Here is an 8,175-nt window from a genome sequence, read left to right on the forward strand (position 1 = left end):
CATGAAAAATTTTATTTTGATGGCGTGTAATGTCACGGATTCACTCAGAGTAGAAACAAGGTAAATTCATAACATTCGTCATTGGTTCATAAGTGACTATGTACAGGCAGTGTGTTTCACTGAGCGATATCTTTGTGTGATTGTCATTCCCACATCTTGCCTCTCTAGCTGTTAACTAAGCTACGTCCATTTCTCATGTCCCTGTACCCTACGTTGGTTATATTACTGTCGTAAATGGACACACCCACAAACACATATAGTTCAGTAATGTGAGTTTCTGACTGTTGAGCTGAGAGAGAGAGACCTTCCCCTGCAGCTTCCTTGCACCACGAGTGAGTCATATTCATATGTATCATTGTAGCTTTGTGTAAATAAAGTGTTACAGTGAAGTTTTGTCTTTTTCTGTTGAGAAATAGTGGTTATTTTAATTTTTACATTTCATCAAGTGCCTACCAAATAAATACCTTAAGGTCATCTTATCATCAATATCTCACACAAATTGCCCCCTCTTGGCAAGTCCCTAAAGGTATGGTCATGTGAGAACTGTCTCCAGGCCACCTGTCCACACACATATGTTTGTAAGATCTTCCACTGATTGAGTCAGTAGCTTGTGCACATACCAGTCCTCTTGACCTGGATGCAATCTCACTGGGGGTAGACATTTAAGAGGATGCAGTAGTATTTACTCGTCATGTGTTCTCACGTTTGCATATATATATATATATATATATATATATATATATATATATATATATATATATATATAGAAAATCGTGAATACTGAACTTGACTCCGTGTGAATCTTGTGGATCACTTGGAGGCGATGTCTTGGCTTGTGTACCTTCCACAGTCGTCTGTCCTCGGTGAGACCGGGCAAAGAATGAGGCGTAAACGATCTTGGTTTTGGGACGGTTCCTGAGACCGGATGATTTATGATGGTGAATGCCAGTATTTACTCAATATTAAATTTCTGCCCACATAGAGACTGGATGAGTCAAGATACCCACTAGGCGTACTTTACACTGTGAATAAACTATGTATTAAGAATCTAACTTGCACTAAATGTAGCAGAAATTAAATAATATAGGACCACTGAAACGGCGGATTGCCATCACATGCCATCAGTGATATTTTAATTTCAGTTTATGATAAATATAAACAATTCATGATACGTTATATATACGTGTTCTATTTGTATTATTTATATTACGGCATATGACATTACCATGATTCACAATTTCACACAAGTGTAAATATTTAACAAATAAAATTATGCTTTTTATACAGCGCAGGAATGTGTTTACTGCTACAGTGGAGCCATCTGACGGAATACTAGGCTTTTCAGAAGCACCCCATTGGGAAAGAAATTTAACGTAAATTTCGTAAAACGTTCATTCACCATCCCCAAAACAATCAAAAAAATATAAAAGACTCGCAGGAAGAAAAGCTGATTTGTTAAGGTGCTTCTTCTGCTTAAAGCGGTGAGTCTTTTCACCGAGGGCCACTGGAAAAGCAAGTGTGATGGGGTGTATACATGCCCGCGTTGCCCGTGGGCGAAAAGGGGAACATTCTGTTTGGCTCAGCGGTAATGTGCGCATCCCGGCCAGGACAGTGTGATTAATGTAAGTTTTACTTCAGTTATTACACAAGGTTAGGTTAGGTTAGGTGGCCCTCAGTGAAAAGATCGACCCGGTTAGGTGGCTCTCGGTGGCCCCTCGGTGAGAAGGCCGACCCTTCCTCACCATTTTTTTTCTTTTCTTTGTCTTCCGGCAGACAAGACGTTGATACTCTTTTAATGTGATTTATGTACTGTAAGTCTATGCCTAAAAGACAAAACGAACATACAAGAGAAAAATAAGCGGTGGCTGTCGGTGGACCTTGGTGAAAAGATCGACCCGCGTAAAGTAGGGTACGTGTGGGCGTGTCCGCACGTGTCCTCGAACATGTGTTGACAACACAGCTGGCAATATGTTTTGGATACATGCATGCAGCAGTATTTGGACAGAAGTATGCAAACATTACAGTGCGGTCTCGATCTTATTGGCAGTAGAGGTGAAGCAGTGTGTTCATATGAGGCCGATGAAACTTCATCATGATGTTGCCGACATAATGTGGACGCTGCTGTTCCGAGGATGATTGTTACTTGTTCTTATTGTGTTGTTGACATGTCAGCATTTGTTCAGGACACGAGCGGAGACTCCTCGTGGTTACTCATATTTCATTTGCTCTCCCCGTATCAGCTTAACCCCAACAAAATGGCAGGAACAATAATAAGGGATAGAAACGAGCTGAAAGCTGATGAGACATATATAGCTAAACGAATAATTAAAAACAATGTAACCAACTGGAGGAGGAGGGGGTGAAAAATTGTTGGGCACATAAAAAAGGAAATATGAGCATAACATCCCTAATATATCGCTTTTAGGACACCTGAAACATTCATTAAGGAACCTGCCTTCAAGCAGTTATTTTGGCCAAGTTAGAGCTTTTAGTGACAGTGTGGCCCGGTGGTAGCGATATTACCTCCCATACAAAAGGTTTAAGTCTGCATTCATGTGAAGGTTCGGGCAGCTGAATGTGCGCAGGACGTAAATAGAAGTTCTCTCCATAGTATAAAAAATGGTGGTGGAGCAAGATATTCCGACTCCCCTGTGCCACCTTGTGTAGAGACTTAAAGGCCAACAAGCGCATCATTATCATTCTCTCTCTCTCTCTCTCTCTCTCTCTCTCTCTCTCTCTCTCTGTCACACACAATTGTGCACGTATGTCTGATGTAAGGTAATCTCCATGCGTCCTCAGTGCTGTTATAGCTGAGTTGTGTAATAGATGCTCATTTGCATTTTGTAGCATTATAAAAGTTCCATAAGGATGACTAAGCTTTGAAGTCTTTTTTTTTTTTTTTTTTTCTTATGGCTCCTCATTTATATGTGATCTGTATTTATTGCCAGTGGGGTATTTATAGTGTCATGAGATTGCTACAGAAAGTTAATGTATGGGTAAATTTGCTGCTTTAGGTTTGATTCATTTTGGATATGAAACCTAGATTTTTGTAATGGTTCTTAAGTGGATTCATTCAAATATGATGCTGGGTATTTGTTCCTCTTGCACACACACACACACCGCTCGCTGGTGCAGTGGTAACGTTCCCGCTTGCCAACTGGTGGACGGGAGTTCGCGCCTCGCTCAGGTTGCGAAAAAGTTTCACTGACGAAGTGGGTGGTTACTGTCCCCCTTGAGCAAGGGGACGGGTGTGTGCTTGTGTGAAGGTCACAGCCTTGCCCTTAGATCGGACTATATGAGCTCTCAGCTCCCTTCCGGGAGGGTAAAAGCTGACGATCACGACCATCAAGTGATCCTGACCGACCCGGTGAATTACACACACACACACACACACACACACACAGCTCATTCACAGTATTTATGCGTGTTTTTTCATGCGACGTGCACTGTACACCAGTCATATTTGGGAAGGATTTAAGGAAGGGATAAGAAATGAAGAATGCCGTCTCAAGAAAAATGGGGTAGGGGTCATGCCTGCTAGAGGAGAGAGGGAGAGATGGACAAGGCCAGTTCTTATATTTAAAGACCTAGGAAAATATTATTGCCAGTCACTTCCAGGTATAACTATGCCACCCTCTAAAATAATAATAATTTATTAACAACAACAACAACAACAACAACAATAATAATAATAATAATAATAATAAAGTTATGTGGATGTCAGTTTCCAAAGCCCAGCCAATATCCTCCTTCGGGTTAGGGTGCATGACAAACTACAGTAGAATGCTAGATCTGAAATAAGCTCACAGAGTAGTTGAGAGAGTAGGGTAGAGGATTGGGGTTTTGAAGGCTCTCAGGCTCCACTTTCGGCTGAATAAAATCGTCTGGCGTTAGCTGGAACCGAACATTGGAGTTGTCTTGAGCATAAGGGGGTTAATGGTGACGGTATTAACGCTCGGGTGTCTCTCTCTCTCTCTCTCTCTCTCTCTCTCTCTCTCACACACACACACACACACACAATCATACCGTATTGGATTATCGTCTGTATCAGCGGTTCTCAGACTTTTCAGTATGTGACTCTATTTGGAGTATATATTTCTAGCCTTCGCGACCCACAGGGTAAAAAAAATCAAATATACAAAGTGGAATATAAACTTTTCTACACACACACACACACACACACACACACACACACACACACACACACACACACACACACACACACACACACACACACACACACACACACACACACACAGCGCGCGAGAGAGTAACTGGTATATAACCTATCGTAGTTATTGTGAATATGCTAATAGTGTAATATTGATAATTACAACTTCAGTTAAGTAAATAAAATGCATTGAAAGCATTAGGCCTATTCTGTGTTCCTGCGACCCATCAAAATTCCTCTCGCGACCCATACTTTGAGAATCACTGCTATATTAATGCGTCTATATACTATGCAGTACCACACGACACAGCACCACATTGAACTGTATCTTGTCACTATACTCCACTTGCATCACACCACTCTACAGTACATCACATCAGCGCATATCATGTTATAACACACCACAGCATAGGATTCCTCATCACACTGCGTTACAATACAACACACCATACCACACCACACAAAGTCACACATCACACCTTGACACACCACACCACACCACATCATGTTATACCAGTAAAGTGCGCTTTGTGAGCCCGAGACGAGCGAGCGAGCGTTTGTACCTACGCCCATCATCGTAATACTGTATCTTGGTGTAAACTTTCAACACATTCTGGTGAGGTGGTTGAACAGTAACAGAAGAATAATTGAGCTAAGATATTTACTTTCTCGCGTTTTCTCTTCGTATGTGCATATAACGAGGTAGCGAGGCGCAGCAGCATTTATCACGCGCCCCGTGTTCATTTCGCTGCTCCCGACTTGCAGTGTCAACGAACTGGGTCGGTAAACGCTTGGCTATTGATCGAATGATGAAACCCAGAAATGGGATGATTACTCGTGCTGATTTCACCCTCTAACATAGAAAAAAACGTTCATGTAAAATTATGAGCGTAATATCCGATGTTTAATTGATAGAATTCATGCAGAAAACATGCATTAGCGTTACAACAGGAAATCTTTTTTAATTCGATATCATAGCGGAGCATGTCAGTTGAAGCCCTCTGTATATTCCCGTGGAAAGCTGGGATTCCAAGGGGTTTCTTTGGTCATATGAGTAAATATATAGCTAAAAACAACATTTATTGAATGTATCTACTAGCTGCTGGAAGAATCTCTTCTCTATCTCACGTAGTAGAAAAGGTATTAACCTCTGTAAACCATCGCGGTCCGGCCGTGTCGTGTCGGGCCGGGCCGGTCGTGTCGGGCCGCTCATTTCTCAGCTGAACGTAAATATCACTTCGCTGTGCTTGCTTGCTTCGCTTGCTGCTTTCGCTCGCTCGTAATTATGCAACATGGTAGAACCGCATTACATCATGCAATGTCACACCACATCACACTACACTACACCACATTACATCACATCAGCTGAATTGCACACATCACACCACACCGTGGCACAGTACATCATTCACCACACAACAGCATATTTTACCACACCACACCACGCCACACGACACACCAGGTAAATTACACACATCACACCACATCCTTCACCACACCACAACATATTATACCACACCACACTACACAACACACCACCTGAATTACACACATCACACCACACCGTGACACAGTACATCCATCACCACACCATAGCATATTATACCACACCACACCACACAACACACCAGCTGAATTACACACATTGCACCTCATCCTTCACCACACCACAGCATATTATACCACACCACACCACACAACACACCAGCTGAATTACACACATTGCATCTCATCCTTCACCACACCACAGCATATTATACCACACCACAGCACACAGCACACCAGCTGAATTACACACATTGCACCTCATCCTTCACCACACCACAGCATATTATACCACACCACACCACACAACACACCAGCTGAATTACACACATTGCACCTCATCCTTCACCACACCACAGCATATTATACCACACCACACCACACCACACAACACACCAGCTGAATTACACATATTGCACCTCATCCTTCACCACACCACAGCATATTATACCACACCACACCACACAACACACTAGCTGAATTACACACATCACACCACACCGTGGCACAGTACATCCTTCACCACACCACAGCATTTTATACCACATCACACCACGCAGCACACCAGCTGAATTACACACATCACACCACATCCTTCACCTCACCACAGCATATTATACCACACCATACCCCATAACACACCAGCTGAATTGCACATGTCACACCACATCCTTCACCACACCACGCCACAACTACACCACACAACCACACACCATTCCGCGGACCCTCCCCCTTAAGTTACCAGTATACGTCTTTCTTCAGCTTAAAGTTTTGCCAGTTCGAAACCCCATGAAAAAAGTAAGCTAGAACAAGGGGAGCCACCCTCGCCACGGCGTCCCACGGGAGGGCGGGGAAGCAGGGCGCCGAACTCCTGCTTTCTGTAGCTTCGCCACGACTTTGCCTGTCAGGAAATTCGGGTGCGTTCGTGTATGGTTCGAATGCGGATCTGGGAAATTAATCGATGAAAGAAAAATTTAGGACATTCATGTGCGTTCCTGCATGACTCGAGTGCTGATAGAGGGAGTCAGTGTAGCAAAAAGGAAAATTTGTGTTCCACCACAGAACTTTGGCCGACAAGAAATTCTTGTATGTTCGTGTATGACTAGAATGTTGACCGGAAAAATCAATCCAGGTAAAAAGGGAGGGATTCGTGTGCGTTCATGTGTGTGACGGGGATGATGATCGGGGAAGCTAATGCTGAAAAGAAAAAAAAATCTCACGTGACTGGAATGGTGACCAGGAAAGAAAAGTAAACGTTCGAGTTCGTTCGTATGCGACTCGAATGTTGATCGGGATATTAAATTATGGAAGGAATAAAGTTGAATGCGTTCGTTTCGCACGTGCATGCGTGTGATTTGGATAATGAGCTTATAAATTCTGATGTTAATGAGAAAAACAAATATACAAAAAACAAGAACTGAGGAAATTCGAGTGCGTGCTGGTATGACTTGAATGATCTCTTACATACTTACCTACACCAAGCTTACATACATACATACCCGGTACTGTACATACATACATACATACATACATACATAACAGATACGGTATAGCGTGTTCAGCCTGACAGATCCGTAATCCCTTTCAGCCCAGTTGATGCCCATATGTAGTCAGATTGGAGGTAGGATTTGACTAGTAACCAAGGAGACTCATTTGCACCTAAGACATCAGATTTCAAGCAGCCACCACTAAATATTGAGGTTGTGAGAGTAGCCTAGTCCCATCGTATGAAAAAAGTAACCGACTCTAGGAAAATGAGTGTGCGTGAATATAGTTTTTGAAATGACAACTATATCACTAAAGCAATACCGCACCTACCTTCCTTAACGCAAAAAAAAAAAAAAAAAAAAAAAAAAAATCGAAAAGTGACTGATTTCCCCAGAGACTGAGTATGTTCAGCACGGAGCGTTTGTCGATATGAAACCCGCGCGAATCCATCACCTTTCACGTGTCTGTCATGTTGAGGGGGAAAGAGGGAAACGGTGCTAAAATTATAAGGTTGTTGTTTACATGTCTTTGACTGCATCGCAACGCATCATTCTTACTGATTTATTTGTATATTTCACCTTGGTATTTTCTTGTTTTTTATTGATGTTAAAACCACAAGTAACATACTGTAAAATGTTGGTGTAATACCGGTATGCAAAATAAATCGCGAAGGAAGATGTGCTTTGAAGCCTCCACCTCCACTCAGAATATAACCATAATTCGGACCAATGGCGAAAAATATACGTGAATCTGGTCATTGAATTATGTATATCACTAAAGCAATATCCAGCTTCCCATACGGTATTTTTGAGTAATTCCTTGTCGCATTGTTTATCTGTTCTGGCATATACAATGGCATTTGACTTTGTTGCGCGGCATGAGTATACTTCAGTCAATCAATCAATCAGTGAATCATTAAGTCAGTCAGTCATCCAGTCAGTCAGCCAATTAGCCAATCAGTAGTTAGTGAG

The sequence above is a fragment of the Coenobita brevimanus genome, chromosome 92 (genome assembly GCF_032717465.1).
Source record: "Coenobita brevimanus isolate Jiangsu-jjx chromosome 92, ASM3271746v2, whole genome shotgun sequence".
Classification (NCBI taxonomy): domain Eukaryota; kingdom Metazoa; phylum Arthropoda; class Malacostraca; order Decapoda; family Coenobitidae; genus Coenobita; species Coenobita brevimanus.